At 44.5% G+C, this 26,273-nt stretch overlaps 1 pseudogene; it reads right to left on the reverse strand.

Annotated features, from left to right (window-relative positions):
• Positions 1-1,065: 1,065 nt before the first annotated feature.
• Positions 1,066-23,917, reverse strand: LOC131918966 (large ribosomal subunit protein uL13-like; annotated as a pseudogene).
• Between the last annotated feature and the right edge of the window lie 2,356 nt (positions 23,918-26,273).

Raw genomic sequence — 26,273 nt, forward strand, 5'->3', positions numbered from 1 at the left:
GTACTGAAAGAAATTGCTTTATCTGTGAAAGCAAAAAGGAACAAAATGCCCCCAGAGAAGGAAGGAGAGTCAGGAGGACTGGAAGGACACCTGCCTCAGCAGTTGAAGACGATGCTGAATCCACTGCTGGCTAGCCCTGTGGCTGTCTAGCTGTTCTGAATAGCCACAACAGAATTCCAGAGCCTGTATAATTTATAACCAATGGAAATGTATTGGTTCATTTTAGATTTGGGGAAGTTCATCAAGGTGCCAGACGGGGAGAGCCTTCCTGCTCCCTCGATGTGGACAGAAACTCAAAGAGCAGAGACCTAGAAGAGCAAAGAGGTGGCCGCACTCCTAGATAAGGAACCCACTGCTGCCATAAGGGCACTGATCAATTTGTAAGGGGGAACCCCCATGATCTAAACTCCTCTTAGTACTGTCACAACAGCAATTCAATTTGAACTTGAGGGTTGTTCTCTCTCCCTCCCTCCATCCCTCTCTCCCTCTCTGAAAATGAGTTTGGTGTAGCCTACCTAACCTGGCCTTGAGCTCACTATGTACCAGAGGACAACCATGAACTCCTGATTGTCCTGTCTCTATTTCCTGAGTGACAGACACGGTGCCCATGAGTTCTGAAGGAAAGGAAAAGCATTCTAACTATAGCAGTAACTCTAAATCTTTTGAAGCTTGAGCTTCTTCACTAAAATGAGAGAATCATGCATCCTCTGTCCTTGAAAGAAAGCTCTTGTTTCTCACTTACCCTCACTTGTAGGATCCCAGTGCACTTCTTTCTGGCTCTTCTAGCTTATTATTAATAGTCTTTACTTTTCTTCTTTGTGGCTTTACTATTTTTGTTTTTGTTTTTGTTTTTGTTTTTGTTTTTTGAGACAGGGTTTCTCTGTGTAGCTTTGCGCCTTTCCTGGAACTCACTTGGTAGCCCAGGCCGGCCTCGAACTCACAGAGATGCGCCTGGCTCTGCCTCCCAAGTGCTGGGATTAAAGGCGTGTGCCACCACCACCCCAGCTGCTTTACTATTTTTTAAAGGGTTATTTACATTCATTGTATGTTTAGGAATGTTTTGTGTTATGGGGTATTCACCAGAGAAGACTGCTCGGACACAGGTTTAGGCCTATAGAAAGTCTTTGTTAGCTGGCTGGCGACTACACTGGAGGTTTGGGATCCCAGTGTAGTATCAAGCCTTTCTCCGGGTGAGCTTTTAAGCACCCCCCAAAAAACCATATTCTGGGTTAACACAGTTCAGTTAACAACAGTTAGCCAGTTGGAAAGCATCATGAGAGGCACATCTAGTCACCATTGGTACATGCCCACCGTGTAGTCTCAGAGGCCCAGTGACGGACGTTGTTGTCCAGATGTGTTAATTGACGTAGCAGACTAAGAACTGCCTGGATGAAATGTTTTGGATATTAGACAAGTTCCGGTCAGTTCCTTGTAAGTCCTTCAACTTTAATCTGGGCTGTTGCCAGTCACAATGAGTTTTGACAGTCAATAGGCAACAGTCTAACAAGCAATCCTGGCCAAATATTGGCTAGGAATGATTAACTCTATCCACAGGGTCCCTGCATGTGGCATAGAATCTGATTCCCCAGGTTTCCCCTGTTTCCACAAGGCCAGAATCTTTCTTAAGGAATTTTTCAGGAAGCCTGTTTTACAACTCTAATTTTTGCAATGGAAACTCCCTTGTTCCTAATAATGAAGGGACCCAGCCACATGACATGCATACAATTGTAAACTCTGTATTCCTATCTCAAAAGATAAACTCCTGCATCTTTCCTTTCTCTAATACAATCAGACACTTTAAAATATGTGTGGTAGTTTTAATGTGATTGGTCCCCATCGGCTCACAGGGAATGGCACTATTAGATGTGGCTTTGTTGCAATAAGTATGGCCTTGTTGGAGGAAGTGTGTAACTGTGGGAGTGGGCTTTGAAGGCTCATATATGCTCAAGCTATGGCCAGTGTCACAGATCAATTCCCATTGCCTGCATACCAAGATGTAAAACTCACAGTTCCTTCTCCAGCACCATGTCTGCCTGCACGTCAACCATATCCCACCATGATGATAATGGACTGAACCTCTGGACTGTAAGTCACCCAATTAAATGTTCTCCATAGAAGAGTTGCCATGGTCATGGTGTCTCTTCACAGCAATAGAAACCCTAATTAAGACAGTAGGCATCAGTAAGTAAAGGACAAGATGGAATATGGGAATGGTTTGTAGCTGTTGTGCCCGTGTTTCGAATTCCCCAGAGACCACTAAGGAGTCGGTTTCCGATGTAAGCACACAAGAGGGTCTTTTTATTTTCAGGTTCAAACCCGGACCGCCACCCTATGCTCCAATGCAGCAGATGGAGGGAATGCGGCAGTGGCAGCAGGCTCAGGGGTAGGAGAGTTTTTAAAACCACCAGCAGAGAATTACATGCCTTGGCGTTTTGTGATTAGGTGAAGGGATATGAGGCAGGGTGATTTTTTGAAACTATTGGTCTAGACTTTCTCGAGCGAAACCACATTTGAAACTAATTGGTTGCTTCTAGGGTATCAGTTCAAGTTTCATTGTCACAGTACATTCCTGAGATTCTTCCTGCCAGAGTACAGCCCCTGGTCACCAGGTGGTCTAAGATGGTGGCCCTTCTCTAAGATGGAGTCTGTAAAGTCAAGCCTAAGCCTTCACATTGCCTTCACAGTAGCCACATTTGGTATCACCTCCCCTGTAACTATCCTCAGTTCCCAGGTACAGGCCATATTCCAACCCCCAGCAAGCAACAGAACTTGGCAGCTTCAGCCACATGATTCTGGCTTTAGAATCAAGGATATGAGAAAGGAGATACTGCCAGGTGGTGGTGGCTCACGCCTTTTTAATCCCAGCACTCGGGAGGCAGAGCCAGGTGGATCTCTGTGACTTCGAGGCCAGCCTGGTCTACAGAGCGAGATCCAGGACCGGCACCAAAACTACACAGAGAAACCCTGTCTCAAAAAAAAAAAAAAAAAAACCCAAAAAAAAGAAAGGGGATACTAAGGAAAGCCACTGAGGCCAGGTATGTGTCAGGGGTGTCCTTGTGTGGAGGCCTAAGGAGACCATTCCATGAAGGTGTGAAGGTAAAGCCTGGATTGGCTTGGAGACCCCAAGATGTTGGAGATGCCAGAGTCATGGGATACCTGCTGAGGAGAGCTGCTAACAGGAAGTGGAACCAGCCCAACAGAAAGAAGTGTGTTACAGTCAACAAAGCTGAAAGGACTTGGAGATCTGAAGAGCATTTTGATATCAGACATGGAGACATAGAGTTTGGAGTTTGCCCAGCTGGTTTTTAGTCTTGTTTTGGTCCAGTATTTCCTCATTATGGACCCCTTCCTCCTTTTGATTTTTTTTTTTTTTTTGTGTGTGTGTGTGTGAGGCTTGTTCTTTTTATTCTCTCTTTAAAGACTTTATTTTATAAACTATTCATTATTTTCTATGACTTTATCCTTTTCCTTTTCTTTTTTTGGATTTTTTATTTTTATTTTTTTAATTATACTCATGATAGTCATTAATTACACTCACTTCTACAGAGAAAATATTTTACTGTTTAAAATAACCCTGGACTTTTAAATTATAACCTGTTTTATGTTCAGGCTATCTGTGCATTATTTCTCCTGCAGTTGTACATAAAATGTTTTTACATTAAAAAAAGGACAAATACTATAGAATTGTATTACATGAAATATACAGAATATACAAATTCATAGAGACAGAAGGATTAGATGTTATCTCAAGATAGAGAAGAAAGGAATATAGAGCAATGATTTCCTAAGTACAGAATCTCTGTTTTGTGTGATGGAAAACCCCCACAAATGGACAGTAGTATCAGGACATAATATCATGAAGGTAATAAATCAATACAATTAATGTAATTATGAATATCATAAATATAATTATTGAATGAATACTGCGAGTGTAATCAATGAATACCTTTTTGAAATGGTAATGTATATCCTGTGCCATTATATGATGGAATTATGTAGTCTGATTTTTCATTTTGATTTTACAGGGATTACAGTTAAGAGATTGCGTGAGTCTCAGAAGAGACTTTGAATGCTGGACTTTTAAACAGTGCTGAAACTATGATAGACTATGGGGACTTTTGAAGTTGAACTAAATAAACATTCTGCGTTATGATATGGCTACAAGTCTATGGAGGCCAGAGAGTGGAGTGTGGTGGTCTGAATGAAAATGGGCCTTATATGCCCATAGGGAATGGCACTATTAGGAGGTATGGCCTTGTTGGAGTAGGTGTGGTTTTGTTGGAGGGGGTATCACTGGGGGTGGACTTTGAGGCCCCAGATGCTCAAGCCAAGGCCAATATCTCTTGTTGCTGTCTGCCAAACCAGATGCAGAACTCTCAGCTCCTTCTCCAGGACCATGTTTGCCTGCATAGTGCCGTGCTTCCCGCCATGATGATAATGGTCTAAACCTCTGAACTGTAAACCAGCCCCAGTTAAATGTTTCTTTATAAGAATTGCCATGGTCGCCGGGCGGTGGTGGCGCACGCCTTTAGTCTCAGCACTCAGGAGGCAGAGGCCAGCGGATCTCTGTGAGTTCGAGTCCAGCCTGGGCTACCAAGTGAGTTCCAGGAAAGGCGCAAAGCTACACAGAGAAACCCTGTCTCGAAAAACCAAAAAAAAAAAAAAAAAAAAAAAGAATTGCCATGGTCATGGTGTCTCTTCACAGCAATAGAAACCCTAACTAAGACGGCGGGGAATTCTGCCACCCACCTGGAAATGGTATCTATAAAAACTAGGAAGTAATTATATCCTCTCCTGGCAGGCTGATCTTAGTGAAGTCAGTTTTCCCAGAGCTTGCCAGGGTGTTGGTTTCTCATTCAGACACCTTTATAGGTAAGGGATCTTTTGGATTAATGGAGCACAAATATGGCATCTGGCTGAGATATTTTGTGCCAGGCTCTCCAATTTAGTTTTAACATACGTTGGTCTGAGCAACTCAGAAAGTTGTATGGACCCCAGATGAGTAGCCTGGTGAAGAGCAGTTGCCAGAGTCCTATCACGTGTTTCTAGGAGAATGATCTTTACCTCTGCTGTCCTTCACCAATGTATGAACTTGAGCTATCCATTTCTTCTTCTTCTTCTTCTTCTTCTTCTTCTTCTTCTTCTTCTTCTTCTTCTTCTTCTTTTGGTTTTTCGAGATGGGGTTTCTCTGTGTAGCTTTGCGCCTTTCCTGGAACTAGCTTTGGAGACCAGGCTGGCCTCAAACTCACAGAGATCCTCCTGCCTCTGCCTCCCGAGTGCTGGGATTAAAGGTGTGTGCCACCACTGCCCGGCTTGTCCATTTCTTCTTTACCACAGAGTCAATAGGCCCCACTGTTTTTAGGACCATTTGTCAGACAACCAGGTCAGCAGCTGGTGGTGGAGGACAACAATTCATAGGGAAAGCCAACTAATCTCTAGGAGGTCCAAGATTTTTTAATGTCCTTTTTCTTTCCAGCAAGAAGAAGTCCTCTTTCTCTATAAGTTATACTGTGGACATGCCCAGTAGTAAAAGCACAAAGATTATCCACATATATGGTGGTAGACTTTTCTTTTCCCTGACTCAGAGCCTGGGTCAGATCAATCTGTTCTGCTGCGCCGGCTGAGGTGCCTGACTTACTTAGAGTTTTATTGCTGTGAAGAGACACCATGACCACAGAAGCTATTATAAAGGAAAACATTTTAGTGGGGCTGGCTTACAGTTCAGAGGTTTAGTCCATTATCATCATGGCAGGAAGCATGGCAGCATGTAAGCAGACCCAGTGCTGGAGAAGGAGCTGAGAGTTCTACATCTTGATCCACAGGCAGCAGGAGACCATGTGTCACATTGGGCATGGCTTGAGCATATATGAGACATCAACTTCCTCCAACAAGGCCACACCTACTCCAACAAGGCCCGATCTCCTAATAGTGCCGCTCCATGTGGGCCAAAGCATTCAAACACATGAGTCTGTAGGGGCCATTCCGATTCAAACCACCCCAGGCCCAAATCATTTCAGTTAAAGTAACGACTGCAGCTCCCACATACCTGGTTTCATCTTTCATCTCATACAGTCACAGATTAGTACCTATAAGTTATCGTAAGGCAAGAGAGTAGCAGGGTTGATAGCAGCGGGTCTCTCAAACTGGACTCAAGGGAAGTCTAGGAGTAGGGCCCAGTAACGGGGTCACACAGGCATCATACAGCCAGCATCGGTGTTCCTCAGAGGAGAGCCTCAATGTCATGGAGTGATGTGAATTTTAAGATCCTGATCCAGAGTTAATTCCTTTGTTCATTTTTTTTATTAGACTAGCAATAGCTACCACAACTCTTAGACGGGTGGACCATCCTATGACTACTTAGACGGTCAAGTTATTTGGACAGGCATGTCACAGGGTGTTTCCATGGCCCTAATTTTGGGTTAAAACCCCTCTTGTCTTTTGTTTCATGGACAAACAAATGAAAAGGTTTCGAGACGTCTGGAAATGCTAGGGCTGGAGCCAAAACAGAGATGTTTCTAAAGCCTAAAATGTCCGTGTTTAGTCTCAGTCCAGATTAGAGGCTCAGCACCTCCCTCATGCTGGTATCTAGAGACCTTGCTATTTCCACAAACTCTGGTATCCAGAGGAAGCAAGACCTACCTGCACCTGGGAACTCTCAAACCTGTCTCAGTCTTTGGAGTTGGGATCTGAAGGATGGCAGCAATCTTACTCTGAGACAGGCTCCTTGTGCCTCCCCTCTGCTGGTAACCAAGATAGGTAGCCTCTGATGTACAAAGTTGGACTTTCTTAGCTGACATTCTGTAGCCCCAGGTCTAGCAGTCTCTCAGTGGCCCTTTTATAATCTATTTTCGTGGAAAACCTCTGACGGAAGGGCAGGGGTCAGCATTTATTGGCTCATCAAACAGGATTGGAGAATTTTTAAATCTTTGGGGAAATGTGGTTCATATAAGCTGACCACTATAACCTCCCTCTGGGTCTGTCCATTAAAACGCAAAGATAGGTCGACTCACCTTTGCCAATGGGAAGCTGAAGAATGCATCTTTCAGGTCCAAGACAGTGTCCACCTGTTTCTCCAGAAGAATCAGACTCATGGGAATTAGAGGTCCCAGGTTTCTTCACAGGTGGGAGAGGTATATTCCAGGGCGACCAGCAGGGCACCAGGATGCCTGTCTCTCCAAGCCGGGCAATATGAGCTGCAACTTCCCCTTTTGTTTCCACGTTCATTGGGTATTGTTTAGTCTGGATGGGGTAGCTGGACTCTCCAGCTGAACAATTATAGAAGCTTGGTGTTGGGCCAGTCCTGGGGGGTTGGTTTCTGCCCATCCCCCCTAAATCTTTGTTGTCAAAGAGACAGTCCATCTATAGCTTTTGGTTGGAGGCAGACATGCAGCTAGGAGATATTCCTCTGACAGAGGGTAAGACACCATCCTTTTGCTGGGTATCTGTAAATCTAACTATGTTCTCATCAGAGAAGGTGATGATGGCTTCCAGTTTATGCAAAAGATCTTGTCCCAGTCAGTTCTCTGTTGTTAAACACCTCTGAGCTACCTCCAACAACTGGGACCTAATTATACCTTCAAATTTTTCTAAATTTTATAATTTTTTTCACTATCTGGGGCTAACTGGGTGGCAAAGGAAATCATTTTAGCATCTATCTTTAATCCTCCTAAAAAGGACCTAGCAATTTTTATTTTTTTTATTTTTTATTTTTTTGGTTTTTTGAGACAGGATTTCTCTGTGTAATTTTGGTGCCTATCCTGGATCTTACTCTGTAGACTAGCAAAAAATTTTTAGGTCTCCTTAGTCAGTGTTGGACCAAAGGGACAATCCATTTTGTCCAGGCTACATTGTCTAGCAGTGATCCCCCTGCCCAGCCCAGGGGCAGTTTTTCTACTTTTTCCAGAGAATGGTAAGTTTCTGGTTATAAGGATCACTAGTTTAAAAGAAGACATAAATTATTATTTTTTTTCCTCTTAAAAAGAAGTCATAAATTATGAAAAACAAAGGAGTGGAACTTTCTCTTTTCCTTCAGGCTCAGCCCAGGGGAACTTTTCCTCTTCCCAGAGGCTGCTTAGAACAGGCATGGAGTAGATTCTGCTTAGATGGCAGGTGGCCCTGGATGAGAGGCCTGACCCCTCCCCACCTCCACATAGGGACCAACCCTGACTGTGGCGATGTATTGTGTCCCCCAATATACTGTGTCCCCCAATAAACTTTGTCTGAGGATAGCAGGAAAAAGCCAGCCACTATATTTAACATAGAAGTCAGGCAATGGCCAGGCGGTGGTGGCACACACCTTTAATCCCAGCACTCGGGAGGCAGAGCCAGGTGGATCTCTGTGAGTTCAAGGCCAGCTTGGGCTACAGAGTGAGATCCAGGTCAGGCACCAAAACGACACAGAGAAACCCTGTGGGGGTTGGAGGAGGGCAAGAAGTCACGAAATGGTAGCACAAGCCTTTAATCCTATCATTCAGGAGGCAGGGATCTGTCTGATTCCTGTGAGTTCAAGGCCACACTGGGGAACAGAGCCAAGTGTGATGACACACGCCTTTAATCCCAGCACTAACCATAGAGGTCTGGAGGTCTGTACAGACAGACAGGAAGTGACATCAGAGCTGGGCAGGAAGAGGAAGTGATGTAGCTGGGCTGAGAAAGCCAATGAGAGAACAACAGACAGGCATATAGGCAGGAATATACAGAAAGTAACTCTCTTTGGAGACGGAGGCGTCGTTGAGGTGAGGTTAGCTTGTGGCTTTTTCTATTTCTCTGATCTCTCTCAGGTTTCAACCCTGATATCTGGCTCCGTGTTTTTTTATTTAATAAGACTGTTTAGCAATTCATCTACACCTGACCCTTGAGCAGGAGTCAAACAATGAAACAAGCAAGCATTCCTGCTCCCATAGTGGGGCAGATGGAGGTTTGTTCGGTTTGGTTTGGTCTCTCTGGAGTGACCAGGCAGACCCAAAAGAATTCAGGTCCCCAACAGGAGGGGCACAGTCTTAAGCCAGAGGAAATGAAAAAGCCACAGGTCAATATAGGATAACTGAACTGACAGAAACACACAGAGAGACAAACAAACAGGGGTGGCCACCACACATCCTTACGCCTGAACAGACAGGGGAACCCAGTGTGTCTCACATGGATCCCAGGCACTGGATCAGTGGCCACATCTGACCTCTCTTATGTGTTGTTGTACATCCCCTGGGAGCTCTTTGACTACATTCTTCCTCCTCCAAGGGTCTCTGAGCAACACCCCCCACCCCAGAGTCACAAGGTCTGGTCTCCGGGGATCATGTCAGGATCTCCAAAAATTTTGTGGGGTATCTATCAGAGAAGACTCAACAGACACGGATTTAAACCAATAGAAAGTTTATATAGTCTTTAATAGCCGGCCAGTGACTACACTGGGTGTTCATGATCCCAAGGTAACACCAAGCCTTTCTCAGGTGAGCTTTTAAGCACAAAAACTATGTTCTGGGTTAACATAGTTCAGTTAACAACAATAGTTAGCCAGAAGCAGAACCACAGAAGCCAAAAAGCAAGGTTAGTACATTTAGAGGCTTTCCCAAAACTATGGACTTTGATGGATTAGGTCTTTGTTTTGGTTTTGGCAAGTGGTACTGTCTATGTACTGAGTTTTATAGCCTGAATGGTACTTCCATCATAAAGTCAGTTGTGCTAAGGTCTGGGGCCTTGCTACATGTTGCCTGCATGTAGGTAAGTGTACTGTGTCCGTTCCTGGTGTCTGTAAGGGCCAGAAGAGGACACTGGAGTTAGAGATGGTTGTAAGCTGCCATGTGGATACTGGAAACTGAACCCAGGTCCTCTGCAAGAGCAGCAAGTGCTCTTAACTGCTGAGCTATTTCTCTAGCCTTCTAGAATCAATTTTTTGTTTGTCTGTTTGTTTGTTTTTCCAAGGCAGGATTTCTCTGTGTAGTTTTGGAGCCTGTCCTGGATCTTGATCTGTAGACCAGGCTGGCCTCAAACTCACAGAGATCCACCTGGCTCTGCCTCCCGAGTGCTGGGATCAAAGGCGTGCACCACTACCGCCCGGCTTAGAATCAAATTGTAAAAGAGAATATTATATTAGATTACCTCAAAGATTCTTTTATTTTTTTTTTTAAGATTTATTTATTATGTATACAGTGTTCTGTCTGCATGTATGCATGCAGGCCAGAAGAGGGCACCAGATCTCATTACAGATGGTTGTGAGCCACCATGTGGTTGCTGGAAATTGAACTCAGGACCTCTGGAAGAACAGCCAGTGTTCTTAACTTTTGAGCCATCTCTCCAGCCCCAAAGATCCTTTTAATTAATAAAATGTTATGATGTTAAAAATAATAAGCTGAGGCCAGGTATGGTTCATCTCTATAAGCCTAGAACTCAGGGGGTGAAGCAGTACTCCGAGGTCATTCTTAGCTACACAGAAAGTTCAGTCTGGGCTACATGAGCCCTTGTACCCCAAACAAACAAACAAATAAATAAATAAGAACAATGATGATGGTGATAAACTATGCAGAGCATGGTGACCATGCATGTAATTCCAGGACTTGAGTAGCAGAGGCAGGCACATCACAGCCAATTTAAGCTTAGCATGATTTACATAGGGAGTTCCAGGCCTACCAGGGCTATGTAGTGACATCTTATCTCAAAAGACCAAAATAATAATGATAATAATATGAAATAATTCTTTCAAGAATAAACTTTCATCCACTACAGTAGTATATCTTCCATCACTATGACAAATATATAAAGAAGGAAGGACTGGGCTTGGCTTGTAGCTTCAGAGGCTCCAGTCCATGGTCAACTGACTCTGTTACCTTAGAGCCAGTGGTGAGGCAATCATCGTGGGTAAAGCATGTGGTGGAGTGAAGCTGTGCACCTCAGGACTGCTGAGAAGCAGAGAGGACCAGGCCAGGGTCACACATTCCCTTTCAAGGCCACTAACTTCCTTTAATTAGGCCCCACCTTTGGTAGGTTCTACCACTTTTCAATGGTGCCCCAGGTCATAGGCCAGGTTTTATATCACGTAGGCCATTTGGGGACACTAAAGATATAAGCTGTAATACTCACTTAATCTTCCCTTATATTGTCAATTATTAATCATTGAATTTCTGCATTGGATGCCTCTTCTCTAAGAAAATAAGTCTAAGCCGGGTAGTGGTGGCACACACCTTTAATTCCAGTACTGGGGAGGCAAGGCAGGCAGATGTCTGGGAGTTCAAGGCCAGCCTGGTATGCAGAGAGTTCCAGGACAGCCAAAGCTACACAGAGAAACCCTGTCTCAAAAACCAAGAGAGAGAGAGAGAGAGAGAGAGAGAGAGAGAGAGAGAGAGAGAGAGAGAGAGAGAGAGAGAATAAACCTAAAATTAAGCAGGTTTAACAGTTATGAATCAGCCTATTCCTGTCACTAAATGCTTTTCCTACTTTCCAAGCTATAAATATAAACTCGGTGGCTTTCAGAAGAAAAATAAACAGAAACAGAGGGAGATACATAGAAGAAAACCCAAAAGTACAACATAATACACAACCAATAAAGCTGGCATTCACATAGGACTCCTGTTACGTTTCTTGAAAATTTTAGGTTCCCAACAAGATGAAGTAAAAAAGAGGCACTTCCCGTGGGCCATCCATGCCTACATTTGCACAGCCTCCCCCATCATCTGTATCCGCCAAGAATATATACTGACAAGTTCCTTTTGCTCTCATCAGCACTCAGGATCTTCAACATTTTGGATTCTCATCATCCAGATATACCATTGCATCTTTTTGTTGTTTTGTGAAGGGGATTCTCTGCACAGCCCTGACTGTCCTGGAACTCACTATATAGACCAGGCTGGCCTCAAACTCAGAGCTCCACCTGCCTCTGCCTCCAGAGTGCTGAGATTAAAGGGATATATCCATATCATTGTATGTTATTGTTTTCTTCCTTTCCTTCTTTCTTCACAAAACCTGGCGATTGTTGTTTTCAATATAAATGTTCTGATGTAACAATATTTTTCCTCATAATATTTTTAAAACACGTAATCACTCACAAGAACTATACTGTTCCTTTTGTTTATAAGATGGTGTTGTGGCTTAGAGGTGGTTTATCCCTCCTGGTTGGTGCCATGGAGATCTTGTTCCCCTTGTGACAGGATTGAGATGCTGTGGAACCTCCAGGAGGTGAGGCCTGGTGGGTAGGTCCTTAGGACAACTGAGAAGTACCATTGGAGTGGTTTGGAATTCACACCTTACAGGGATCCCGGAGGGTTTTTTTGCTCATAGACATGTACTAGGGGAACCTGGAATGTTAAATACACAGGGCTGTTCCTTCAAGGGAAGGGATGCAAAACCTGTTTCCTGCCCAGAAGGCTGGAGTGGATGTGCCTTCGAGGCTGATGACCTTTGTGCAATCTCTGTAGCTGAAGATTTCCTGGCACCAGACCTTTCTCCAGACCCATTCTTGTAAAACTGTTTTTGCACAGTCAATCTACAGAAGTTATCTTTATGGACTTTACAAGGAGTTTTGATGTAGTCACATCTGATACGTGTTTAGCTGGCTTTGTTCCTCAAGGAGACTTATGTATGCTTTGTTGTGTACATGGGATTCAGTTATCACCAGAATGGTTTTCACCCAATTGTGCTGTGCTTAAATATGTTTAAAACAAGCTGGACAGTGGTGGCGCACACCTTTGATCCCAGCACTCAGGAGGCAGAGGCTGGTGGATCTCTGTGAGTTCAAGGCCAGCCTGGTCTACAAAGTGAGGTCCAAGGCAGTCAGGGCTGTTACACAGAGAAACCCTGTTTTGAAAAACCAAAAGAGAGAGAGAGAGACCCCGCACATAATCTCTGACCCAGGTATCTCTCGGGCTTCTTGTTTTAGTGTGCTTCCTTCCTCAAGCCCATGCTTCACAATCTACTACGGATCCCATTAGAGTCCACAGCACCTTTGGCCTTTCGGCCTGTGAACGTTCCTTATAGAATTAGCTGCCACATGTATTTCATTGAGGCAATGTGACATTAATGGGCATGGAACAGAGTGAAGAAGAGATTCTGTAAAGAACGAGTGATATTTAGAAAAATAAAATTGGTCCAGAGAAAAGTAATCATCCTCATTTTGCTGTTAATGGCTAGTGTCCTGGTTGGTTTTGTTTGTTTGTTTGGGGTTTTTGTTTTGTTTTGTTTTGTTTTGTTTTTGCCAAGTCAGTACAAGCTAGAGTTACCTGAGAAGAGGGATCTCAGTGAGAAAAAGTCTCCATCAGATTGGCCTATAGGCAAACCTGTAGGGCATTTTTTTTTTAAAGATTTATTTATTTATTATGTATACAGCATGCATGACTGCCGGCCACAAGAGGGCACCAGATCTCATTACAGATGGTTGTGAGCCACCATGTGGTTGCTGGGAATTGAACTCAAGACCTCTGGAAGAGCAGTCAGTGCTCTTCACCTCTGAGCCATCTCTCCAGCTGGGATTTTCTTAATGATTCATGTGGGAGGGTCCAGCCCATTGTGGGTGGTGCCATCCCTGGGCAGGTGGGCTGGGATGGTATAAAAAAACAGGCTGTCATGAAATTTGCAGGCAAATGGATGGAACTAGAAAATATCATCCTGAGTGAGGTAACCCAGACTCAGAAAGACAAACATGGTATGCACTCATTTATAAGTGGATAATAGATGTAAAGCAAAGGATAATCAGACTATAACCCACAGCTCCAGAGAAGCTAGCTAACAAGGAGGACCCAAAGAGGGACTCATGGATTGCCCTGGGAAGGGGAAATAGATGAGTAAACTGGTGATGAAGGGTGAGCAATGGATAGTAGGAAATAGGGGATGAGAACATAAGGGAATGGGATATTTGAGCTGGAATAGGGATGGAGTGGGAGAGCAATGAATAAGATACCTTGATAGAGGGAGAAATCACGGGGATAGGGAGTAACTGGGTGTTAGGGAAGTTCCCAGGAATCCACAAGGATGACCCCAGATTAGACTACTAGCAATAGTCGAGAGGGTGCCTGATCTGGCCTGCTCCGGTAATCAGATTGGTGAATACCCTAACTCATCATAGAGCCTTCATCCAGTAACTGATGGAAGCAGATGCAGAGATCCACAGCCAAGCAACAGGCCGAGCTCCAGGAGTTCAGTCAAAGAGAGAGAAGAGGGATTCTATGAGCAAGGGGCATCAAGATCATGATGGAGAAACAAACAGAGACGGCCAGCCAAACTAGTGGAAACTCATGAACTGTGGACCAATAATAGCTGTGGAGCCCCCATGGGACGGGACTAGGCCCTCTGCATAGGTGAGACAGTTGTTTAGCTTGACTTGCTTAAGGGGCCCCTGGCAGTGTGATGGGATCCATCCCTGGTGAATGAGCAGGTTTTTTGGAGCCCACTACCTATGGTGGGACACCTTAACACAGCCTTGGTGCAGGGGGAGGGGCTTGGACCTGCCTCGGCTGAATGTACCAGTCTCTGCTGACTCCCCATGGGAGGCTTTGCTTTGAAGGAGGTGGGGATAGGGGGTGAGTTGGGGGAGAAGGCTGGGGGCGGGAGGAGGGAGGAGAGGGGGATCTGTGGTTGGTATGCAAAATGAATAGAGAATTTCTTAACAAAAAAATAAAATTAAAAAAAAAGCAGGCTGGCTGGACAGTGGTGGCACACACCTTTAATCACGGCACTCAAGAGGCAGAGGCAGGCAGATCTCTGTGAGTTCAAGGCCAGCCTGGTCTACAGAGCAAGTTCCAGGACAGCCAGGGCTACACAGAGAAACCCTGTCCTGGGCGGGGGGGGGGGGGGGGGGGGGGGGAATAATAACAGGCTGAACCAGTCAGTCGGCAAAGTTCCTCCAGGGTCTCAGCTTCAGTTGCTGCCCTGACTTCCCCAGTGGTGAACTGGAAAGCGTTAGATGGAACAAGCCCTTCTTTCTTTCCCAAGTTGCCTATGGTCAGGGTGTGTTATCACAGCAATAGAAAACTAAGATAGAGAGGGGGGAAGACCTTCCGAAGAAATGCATGCAGAAGCAAGCCAGATGTCCTCACTAAGAGCACCCTGCCATGGCAGCCTTCTGCCACTAAAAGGTTGGTAAGAAATCAGATCTGAGGACACACTCGTGGAAAGCAACATTCAACACAAACGGTCCCCGAGAGCAGACAGGGGAAGGGGACATTAGGTACGATTATACTGATTAGGTGGAAAGAAATAAATGGTTCTATGCAAAGGCTGCTGAGAAACTGCATCTGTGGTAGTAAGGAACTCATTCGACATCGAATTATCTTTTCTTTCTTTTTTCTTTTTTTTTTTTTAGCTGCCAGAACCTTATTTATCCCATGCTGGCCTGAAACTTTGCCAGGGATTGCAAATGCGCACATCCACCTCTGATCATCATTCTTTAAATGTTGGCATGGTGATTCTAAAACTTAGCATCTGCTATTAATACAATATAGAATTATATATATATATATATATATATATATATATATATATATTAGATTTACCTATTTTATTTTCTGTGAATGAGTGTTTTATCTGCATGTATGTATACCCTCTTCTGGACTATGCAAACACCTGCACTCAAGTGCATGCACACACACACATACACCATTAAAAATAAAAATTAACAACTGGATGATCACAGCAAGCATCAGCAACTGGAAGAAACCAGAGGAGTGATGCCTAGACTTCACCAAAAATTCTCCTGGGAAATGGAAGACTATCCACAGAGAAGAAGGTCCTGTGAGGGGCTCACAAGCACCGGCACCTGTAGACTCTGGAGGCCTGGCAAGTCCTGCCATAGAGTCAGAATGTTCCTGTAGTGCATGGACAACTCATAAACACAGACTTTGAGTGAACAAGTAACATGATGCTGTGTGACTTTTGTTGTTGTTTTTTCGAGACAGGGTTTCTTTGTGTAACAGCCCTGGCTGTCCTGGATCTCTCTCTGTAGAATTCACAGAGATTCTCCGGCTCTGCCTCCCGAGTGCTGGGATTAAAAGCATGCGTCACCACCGCCCGGCCTACTGTACGAATTTTAAGTATATAATTCTGATCATTTCATTGAAACAGTGGCAGGAGCACAATTTGGGAAGCTACTGAGAGTTCTGAGAAAGAGCAGGCCTTGGTAGTCCCTGTCTGGTGTGGTAACGGTAGTGGAGAAAGTGTGGGCTTTGCGTTGACTAATGGAGGGACAGTGGCTACTGAAGAACACATGCAAAGTCACTATGAGCATGTGAGACTTCGCTTTAATTTTAGGCACCAAAATTTCTGATCTCAAATAAATCATTAGAAAATTAACTTTCCTCAAGAAAAAGGAAACATCACACACACACACTTGAAAGCAGAGAGAGGTAGCATGAAGTAGATATGATCAAAATATTTTGAGTACATATCTAAATTTTTTCAAATAATAAAAAATATTGCCTCCAATTTGGGAGTCATATGTAAGCTCCCAGCTCCACGGCCATGCTTGTCTGCCTGCTGCCCTGTTCCCACCATAATGGTCATGGACTCTACTACCCTTTGGATCATAATCCCCAAATTAAATGCTTTCTTTTATAAATCGCCTTAGTCATGATGTCCCTTCACAGCAATAGAGAAGTAACTAAACAAAGCTAAACTTCAAGATAAAGAATATTAATTTGGGGCTGGAGAGATGGCTCAGAGGTTAAGAGCACAGGCTGCTCTTCCAGATGGTCCAGAGTTCAATTCCCAGCAACCACATGATGGCTCACAACCATCTATAATAAGATCTGGTGCCCTCTTCTGGCATGCAGGCATACATGCAAGCAGAACACTGTATATATAATAAATAAATCTTTTTTTTAAAAAAAAAAGAATATTAATTTGGCTGGGCGGTGGTGGCACACACCTTTAATCCCAGCACTCAGGAGGCAGAGCCAGGCGGATCTCTGTGAGTTCGAGGCCAGCCTGGACTGCCAAGTGAGTTCCAGGACAGCCAGGGCTACACAGAGAAACCCTGTCTTGAAAAACAAAACAAAACAAAAAAGAATATTACTTTGATGGCAGGGAAGATGGCTTAGTTAGTATAGTGCCTGTATGCAAGCCAGAACCTGAATTCGGGTACCTGAGAACCATATAAAGAGTCAGGCATAAGGGCATGTGTTTATTTGGTTGGTTGGTTATGTTTGGTTTTTTTGTTTGTTTGATTGGTTGGCTTTTTTTTTTTTTTTTTTTTTTTGAGACAGGGTCTCTGTGTAGTTTTTGTGCCTGTCCTGGATCTTGCTCTGTAGACCAGGCTGGCCTTGAATTCACAGAGATTCACTTGGCTCTGCCTCCCAAGTGCTGGTATTAAAGGAATGTGCCACCACAGCTTGTTGTTTTGTTTTGTTGGGGTTTTTTTGGTTGGTTGATTTTGGTTTGGTTTGTTTTTTTTTTTTAATTTTTGTTTTGTTTTGTTTTTCTAGACAAGGCTTCTCTGTGTAGCCCTGGTTGTTCGGAACTGTGTAGACCAGGATGGCTTTGAACTCAAAGAGTTGCCTGCCTCTGCCTCCTTGCTAGAACTAAAGCTATGTGCCACAACGCCTGGCCATAAGGGCACACCTTCGTCATTTCAGCACTGGGGAAGTAGAAACTAGTTCCTAGGGCTGGGTATGTGCCAGCCTAGCCTAATCAGTGAGCCTCAGTTCCAGGGACAAACTGTATCTCAAAAAAAACTCCTGAAAAACAACACCTGAGATTGATGTCAGGCCTCTACACACATGAAAACACACACACACACACACACACACACACACACACACACACACACGCCTTCCCCAAATCCACACAGGAGACTAGAACTTTCAATTGATTGGATTTTTTCCATGCTGGGGATGGAAATTGGGACCTAGCAGGCACTTGGGAAGCCTTCCACCACTGAGTAACATCTTTAACCCTTGAGTTTTTTGTTTTGAGACAATGTCTCCCTCCATGTCCCAGGCGGACCTAGGACTCTATCCTTTTGCCTCAGTGTGGGAATTATAGGTGTGCAGCACCATACCTGTATTTATTGGGTTTTAAAAAATAAATTACAGTCTAAAAATTACCAAGCCTTTTGTTAGTTACTATCATTTTAAATTTTATTTTTGATTATTTCTTGTGTTTGAGTGTTTTGCCTGCATATATGTATAAACTGCTGAAGCCAGAAAAGGGTGTCAGATTCCCTGGAACTGGAGTTGTGGACAGTTGTGAGCCGCCATATGGGTGCTGGGAACTGAACCCCAGTCCTTTGCAAAAGCAGCCAATGCTCTTAACCTCTGAGCCATCTCTCCAGCCCCGACTTATTAGTTTTTACTTCTTTTCCAACAAACTTGGGGGACACAGTTGAATGTATGTTTTCTGTTTGTTTTATTTTCTGAGACACAGTCTCTCACGTAGCACACACTGGCCCTGAGCCACTCTGTAGCTGACCTTAAACTCCTGATCCCACTGCCTAATTCTATTGAGCAGATGGGACTTGCAGCTACAAGCATTTGCCACCGTGAACATCCAATCTCCCAATTCCCCCTCTTACTTCTTATTTCATTTGATTTATCAATTTATTAGACAGGGTCTCATTGTGTAACTCAGGCTGGCTTACAATGCCCTATGTAGATCAGGCTGACCTTGAATAGAAAGAGATCCTCCAGCTTCTGCCTCCAGCTTCTGCCTCTCCAGTTTTGGGATTAAAGGTGTGCACTACAGCCATAGTTTGGGACCGATGTGATGAAGCCTGTCTATAATAAAAGCACCACCGGAGAGCAGAGGCAGGAGGGTCAGGAGTTCAAAGCTGCCTTTGTTTGCATCCCCAGTTGGAGGCCAGCTTGATCACCGGGGACTCAATCACAGAAAGAGGGTGGGGGCAGATTGCTACAATCTCTAGGTTTCTCTTGAGGGAACACGTTCCAATTTCTTTGTTTGCTGTGAGGAAATCTAGGTTCAGTGAACACAGGAAGCAGGCCAGAGACTGCTTCTGAAGCCCTTCTTTAGCGCCTCAGCAGGGCCAACTGCTGTCACTTTCTGTGCCCCAAGAAAGGTCATTTCTTTCTAAGATCAAAGAAGCCAAAACACTTTTTTTTTTTTTTTTTTTTTTTTTTTGGTTTTTTGAGATATGATTTCTTTGTGTAGTTTTGGTGCCTGTCCTGTATCTCTCTTTGTAGACCAGATTGGCCTCGAACTCACAGAGATCTCATCTGCCTGCCTCTGCCTCCCGAGTGCTGGGATTAAAGGAGTGTGCCACCACTGCCCAGTCCAAAAAACTCTTTTTTGAGGGGGGTTCCTTCTTTTATTTTTGACACATGGTGTCATATAGCTCAGGATTGTCTCCTATGTAGCAGAGTTGGGTCTTGAGCTCTCCCAACTTCAAGGGTTGCAGCCTGGCCACTAGGCCAGGTGATTTGTTGTTGTTGTTATTGTTGTTTTCTTTCTTTCCCTCAACAAGACAAGACAAATAACATGGTCCTGTTATGTATCCTTGGCCTCTAACTCACGGCAGTCCTCAAACCTCAGCCTCCAGAGGGTTAGGATGGCTCCCATATGCCACCGCCACACCTAGCTTCAAATCACCTTTTAAAGAGGGTTGTAGGGCTGAGGAGATGGCTCAGAGGTCGACAGTGCTTACTGCACAAGCAAGAGGATCTGAGGTCCAAAGCTTAGACCCCACAGGAAAGGCTGAGCACAGTTGTGTGTGTGACTACAGTGCTTAGGTATGTGTCAGAAACAAGAGGATCGCTGGGGCTCACCGACTACTAGCCTAGCTTTAGGTTCAGTGAGGCCTCTCTTCAAAGAACCGTTAGAATGGACATACTATATCCTCTTCTTTCTTTCTTTCTTTCTTTCTTTATTTATTTATTTATTTATTTTTAGAGTCTTCCATTTCGCCGGGCAGTGGTAGCGCACACCTTTATTTTTTTTTTTAATAATTTATTTAACTTTATTTAATGTGCACTGGTGTGAAGATATCAGATCCCAGGGAATTGGAGCTACAGACAGTTGTTAGCTGCCATGTGGGTGCTGGGAATTGAACCTGGGTCCTCTGGAAGAGCAGCCAGTGCTCTTAACCGCTGAGCTATCTCTCCAGCCCCTTTAAAATTCTTTTTTCCCCCCCGAAACAGGGTTTCTTTGTGTAGCTTTGAAGCCTGTCCTGAAACTCACTCTGTAGCCCAGGCTGGCCTCGAACTCTCAGAGATCCGCCTGCTTCTGCCTCCTGAGTGCTGGGATTAAAGGCGTGCACCACCACGGCCTGGCACAATTATTAAAATTATTTTATTGCTGGGCAAGGTAGTACCTACCTGCACTCTAACATGTGGTGTTGTGCCTGCATCGCGAGACCCCCGAGCAAGACCACCACAGAGCCGATCCGATGCAAAACACAGGGGTTTATTGATAACAAGCAAGCCGAGGCTTTGGTTCATGTCCAACACTCGACACAGCGGGTGGAAGAGGATGGCCCTAAGCTCTCAGAGTGAGGGATTTTTAAAGGGAAAAACCACAAGCAGGGTGGTACAAGCCTTTGCATCATATGATTGGGTGAGGGTGTGTAACCTTTGAATTTACTGGATGCGGGTTACAGTTATCATTTTTGGGCAGGCCTGGACAAGTCCCAGGTTTTGTCCTTGAGCTGCCATGGAGCCTGGCTGGCCTTGCACATACTGACTGTGGAGGCTGGACTCAGTGGCCCAAGCTCTGTCCTTGAGCTGCCATGGAGGCTGTTGCCATCACACGTTAACATTGACCCATGCAGGTAGCTCTAAGTTGGTGAGGGGCCCCAGACAATAAACAACTGGCTGAATCTTGAGCAGTTGGAGTATGAGTATGTGCAGAAAGGGAGCTACTGCAAGGACAATGTCTTTTGTTCATGGTCTTCCAAGAAACTGCTTGATCAAGTCTCAGGAATCTGAAATTGAGGCCTGATCTCTGAGAGAAGATTAAGCAGCCTATTATGGCGTCTGCTTGGTCCTTTCAATGGGAGGTAGACAAAGGAGAAGCAGAAGTTCAAGATCATACTGTAGGGCTGGAGAGATGGCTCAGAGGTTAAGAGCACTGGCTGTTCTTCCAGAGGTCCTGAGTTCAATTCCCAGCAACCACATGGTGGCTCACAACCATCTAGTATGAGATCTGGCTCCCTCTTCTGGCCTGCAGGGATAACATGCAGGCAGAACATTGTATACCTAATAAATAAATAAATAAATAAATCTTTAAAAAAAAAAAAAAAAAAAGATCATACTGTATAACGAAGTAAGTATAGCTTACCCTCTGTCTGAACACACACACACACACACACACACACACACACACACACACACACACAAATTAAAAATGACTGTATAGCCGTGCGGTGGTGGAGCACGCCTTTAATCCCAGCACTCAGAAGGCAGAGCCAGGTGGATCTCACTGAGCTCTATCCATGGAACCCCACCTCTCAGGAGGTTGAAAGGTTACTGCAAGTTTGAGTCCAGCCTGAACTACAGAGTGTGCCCTTATCTCAAAAATAAAATAAAGTAAAAGACTTTCATCTTGCACAAGGAGCATGTTACCTCTTTGATTCTTAAGTTAATGATTATGTTAATTATTTTTGTTTCTTTCCTAGTAAGTGGTGTGTGTGTGTGTGTGTGTGTGTGTGTGTGTGTGTGTGTGTGTTTAAAGGTAGATTGCCCCAGTGGGGCATGGTGTGGCACAGGCCTTTAATCACAGCACTCAGAAAGCAGAGACAGGCAGATCTCACTGAGTTCAAGGCCAGCCTGGTCTACAGAGTGAGTTCCAGGACAGGCACCAAAACTACATGGAGAAATCTTGTCTCGAAAAACAAAAAACAAAAATTAATTAATTAATCAATTAATTAAAATAGGGTATCCTGTAGCCTCCTCAGGCACCAGGCACACATATAGTATGCATTCACAGATGCAGGCAAAACACTCACATGAATAAAAAAAATTAAATAAATTAACAATTTTTTTTCAGTCTGATTGTTCTTTGCTTTATATCTAGAATCAACTTATGAGTGAGTACATACCATGTTTGTTCTTCTGGGTTTGGGTTACCTCACTCAGGATGATATTTTCTAGTTCCATCCATTTAACTGCAAATTTCATGCTGTCATTGTTTTTCTCTGCTGAGTAGTACTCCATTATGTATATATACCACATTTTCTTTATCCATTCTTCAGTTGAAGGCATATAGGTTGTTTCCAGGTTCTGGCTATTACGAATAGTGCTGCTATGAACATAGTTGAGCATGTATCTTTGTGGTATGATTGAACATTCCTTGGGTATATGCCCAAGAGTGGTATGGCTGGATCTTGAGGAAGATCGATTCCCAATTTTCTGAGAAACCGCCATACTGATTTCCACAGTGGTTGTACAAGTTTGCATTCCCACCAACAGTGGAGGAGTGTTCCCTTTGCTCCGCATCCTCTCCAACATAGACTGTCATTAGTGTTTTTGATCTTAGCCGTTCTGACAGGTGTAAGGTGGTATCTCAGAGTCGTTTTGATTTGTATTTCTCTGATGATTAAGGATGTTGAGCATTTCTTTAAATGTCTTTCAGCCATTTGTGATTCTTCTTTTGAGAATTCTCTGTTTAGCTCTTTAGCCCATTTTTTAATTGGATTGTTCAATATTTTGATGTCTAGTTTCTTGAGTTCTTTATATACTTTGGAGATCAGTCCTCTGTCAGATGTGGGGTTGGTGAAGGTCTTTTAATATTTAATAAAAAAATTTTCCTATAAATAAATATTGAAAGAATCCTAGATGTGAATATCAATAGAAAAGTAGCCTAGGAAACTATGTCCACAAGGCTACTTAATGGTTCCCACTTGCCTACAGGTCAATTTCCAAAGGCAAACACCTTTAAACCCAGCACTCAGAAAACAGAGACAGGCCATCTCCAGGTTCGAGGCCAGCCTGGTCTACATAACAAGTTTTGTTTTGTTTTTCGAGGCAGGGTTTCTCTGAAGCTTTGGTGCCTGTCCTGGATCTTGCTCTGTAGACCAGGCTGGCCTCGAACTCACAGAGATCCACCTGTCTCTGCCTCCCGAGTGCTGGCATTAAAGGCCTCTGCCACCACCACCCGTCACAAGCTTTGCTTTATTTATAATGTCCAACAATTGAGCTACACTTCCACATCTGTCCTAGATAAATATTTTGAAGCAAATAGTCTTTATTGGGCTCACACCAGGAGTCCATTGGTCTGTGAACTTGCTGGTTTGTCTTCTCCACGTTCTTTTTTTTTTTTTTTTTAAGATTTATTTATTATGTATACAGTTTTCTGTTTTGCAAGCCAGAAGAGGAAACCAGATCTCATTATAGATAGTTGTGAGCCACCATGTGGGTGCTGGGAATTGAACTCAGGACCTCTGGAAGAACAGCCAGTGCTCTTAACCTCTGAGCCATCTCTCCAGCCCCTTCTCCACGTTCTTTTCTGCCTGTTTCCGTAGTCTCAAGAGCTGCTGCTTCTTCCGACGGTGGATCTTGGCCTTTTCCTTCTGTTTCTCCTCAGGAGTGGCTGTTACTGCCTGGTGCTTCCACCCGACCTCATGAGCCAGACGTCCCAGGTAAGCAAACCTTCCGGTAGGCTCCAGCCGCACAACCTTGAGGGCAGCAGGGACCACCATCCGTTTTTTCCTGTCATAGGGTGGAGGGATCCCATCCAACACCTTGGGGCGTTCCAGGGCAGCCTGGCCTCGCTTGGTCTTGGGGGGCAGCATGCCTCGCACAGTGCGCCCAAAAATGCGGCTCGGGGCTCGGACGTGGTAGAGGCCTCGCGATGGGTTGGTGTTCATCCGCTTTGGGAGAAACGCCAGGTACTTTAACTTGTTTCTGTAGAAATTCCTGGAAATGTGGATGCCCTCACAGCGCACAACCACCACCTTCCGGCCCAGTAGTACCTGCTTGGCCACAACGGACGCCAGGCGGCCGAGAAGATGGCCTCAGCGGCCATCCAGCACTCGAACCTGCCCCTCCGCCATCTTCGGCAGCTGCCTGGGAAAGTTGAAGTTTTGTTGTTGTTGTTGTTGTTGTTGTTGTTTTGTTGGTTTTGTTTTGTTTTGTTTTTCGAGACAGGGTTTCTCTGTGTAGTTTTGGTGCCTGTCCTGGAGCTCGCTCTATAGACCAGGCTGGCCTCGAACTCACAGAGATCCTCCTGCCTCTGCCTCCCAAGTGCTTTTAAGGTTTTCTCTTTTTAAAAATATTTTTAAGTGGGTGTCTGTGTTTACCTACATGTTCTACATGCATGTCTGGTACACACAGAGGCCAAAAAAGAGCATCAGATCCAGAATTGAAGTTAAAAATGTTTGTGAGTCAGCTGTGCAGTAGTGGCGCACGCCTTTAATCCCTGCACTCAGGAGGTAGAGGCAGAAGGATCTCTGTGAGTTCGAGGCCAGCCTGGTCTACAGAGCGAGATCCAGGACAGCCAGGGCTGTTACACAGAGGAACCCTGTTTCAAAAATAAACAAACACATAAATAAATAAGGAAAGAAAGGAAGAAAGGAGAGAAAGGAAGGGGAGAGAGAGAGAGAAAAGGAAGGGAGGGAGAGAAGCAGAGAAAAGAACAAATAGGGGGAGAATGGAGAAAAAAAAAAGGAAAAGGTGATCACACCTAAGGTTGTCTCCACAATCAAAGGAACCCTGTGAGCAACCATATGTTTGAAAATGAAACCCAAATTTACTCTGGTACATTTCCAGCTAATGAGGCTGCATTATTATGCAATGCATGGCCTGAACTGAGCCTCCTCCTGCAGCCTGCTTGTTTTGGCTTGTCAGCATCAAGCACTCTTACTCTCCCAGGGCTGTTTCTGGCCTGGAGGTGTGCTGGGTTAAATCCAGGCTCCCTGACTCATGGTTGTTCTCTCTTCTCAGGTCCTCTGGGATTGCTCAGTTTTACACATTCAAATCCATCCATAGGATGATGTCTGATGTATCCTCCTTCTGCTCTCCCCTGGAGGAATCACTGTCCCCCCAAAACTCACAACGGGCTTTGGGGCTGGTGAGGGTGGTGCTTGTCTGATGGTAAGACAGCCAGTATCTTTTACCAGAGCTACCTGGTCTACCTTGTGGTTGAGGCTTCTGCTTCTCTTCACCCTTGTGGAAAGCCCTCTGGCTGGAGCCATGTTCAGTTTCGCTGTCTCTCTGTGTGTTGTTGCCTTTCTCTCTCTCTCTCTCTCTCTCTCTCTCTGTCTGTCTGTCTCTCTCTCTCTCTCTCTCTGTCTCTGTCTCTGTCTCTCTCTCTCTCTCTCACACACACACACACACACACACACACACACACACACACACACACGGCAGTTGTTTTACAGTGCCCTTGTGAATTTCCAGAGCTCTTCCCTCTTCTCTGTCTGGAATAGAGTCTCTTCTTCGACTTTACTGGCTGTTCTTCTTAATACTTGGCGGAAGCTTCCAGTTCACTGTCTTTTTTGGCAATGTGTGCTTTTTATTCTCCATTTTATTAATTATTCATTAATTTTTTTTTTTAAGAATAGTTCTCGCCGGGCGGTGGTGGTGCACACCTTTAATCCCAGCACTTGGGAGGCAGAGCCAGGAGGATCTCTGTGAGTTCGAGGCCAGCCTGGGCTACCAACTGAGTTCCAGGAAAGGCGCAAAGCTACACAGAGAAACCCTGTCTCGAAAAAACCAAAAAAAAAAAAAAAAAAAAAAAAAAAGAACAGTTCTCACTCTTTAGTTATGGATGGCCTGGTGTTCACTCTGTTGCCCAATCTTGCCTCATCAGCCTCCCAGGTGTTGGGATCACAGGTGTGTGCTACCAAGCTTGGCAAACTATCTTTTTTTTTTTTTTTTTTTTTTTGGTTTTTCGAGACAGGGTTTCTCTGTGTAGCTTTGGAGCCTGTCCTGGAACTCGCTCTGTAGACCAGGCTGGCCTCGAACTCACAGAGATCCGCCTGCCTCTGCCTCCCAAGTGCTAGGATTAAAGGCATGCGCCACCACCGCCCAGCACAAGCTGTCTTTTATTGAGTGTTTTGTTAGCAAATTCAAAACAAACTTCCATAAAGTGGATTTCACCCATTTTTAATGGCTATCATTTGTGTCTCTTGTCCATCTTATTTAAGAACTCTTTCCATCTTCTAGTATAAAAAAATCTTTCTCTCACGCTTGCTCATGTGCCCTCAGATTGAACCTAGATTCTCATATGAGCTAGGCAAGGGCTCAACCACTGATACGTACTCCCAGCTCTCACTACCTTTTATTCTGACATCTGACCTTAGTTGTTCAGTGTGTCCTTGAACCTGTGAGCCTCTTGCCACAGCCTACTGAGGGAGGACATTCGACTAGGGGCTTGCACATGCAAAGCACAAGCTGTACCACTAAACT

Source organism: Peromyscus eremicus, chromosome 9 (assembly GCF_949786415.1).
Source record: "Peromyscus eremicus chromosome 9, PerEre_H2_v1, whole genome shotgun sequence".
NCBI lineage: Eukaryota > Metazoa > Chordata > Mammalia > Rodentia > Cricetidae > Peromyscus > Peromyscus eremicus.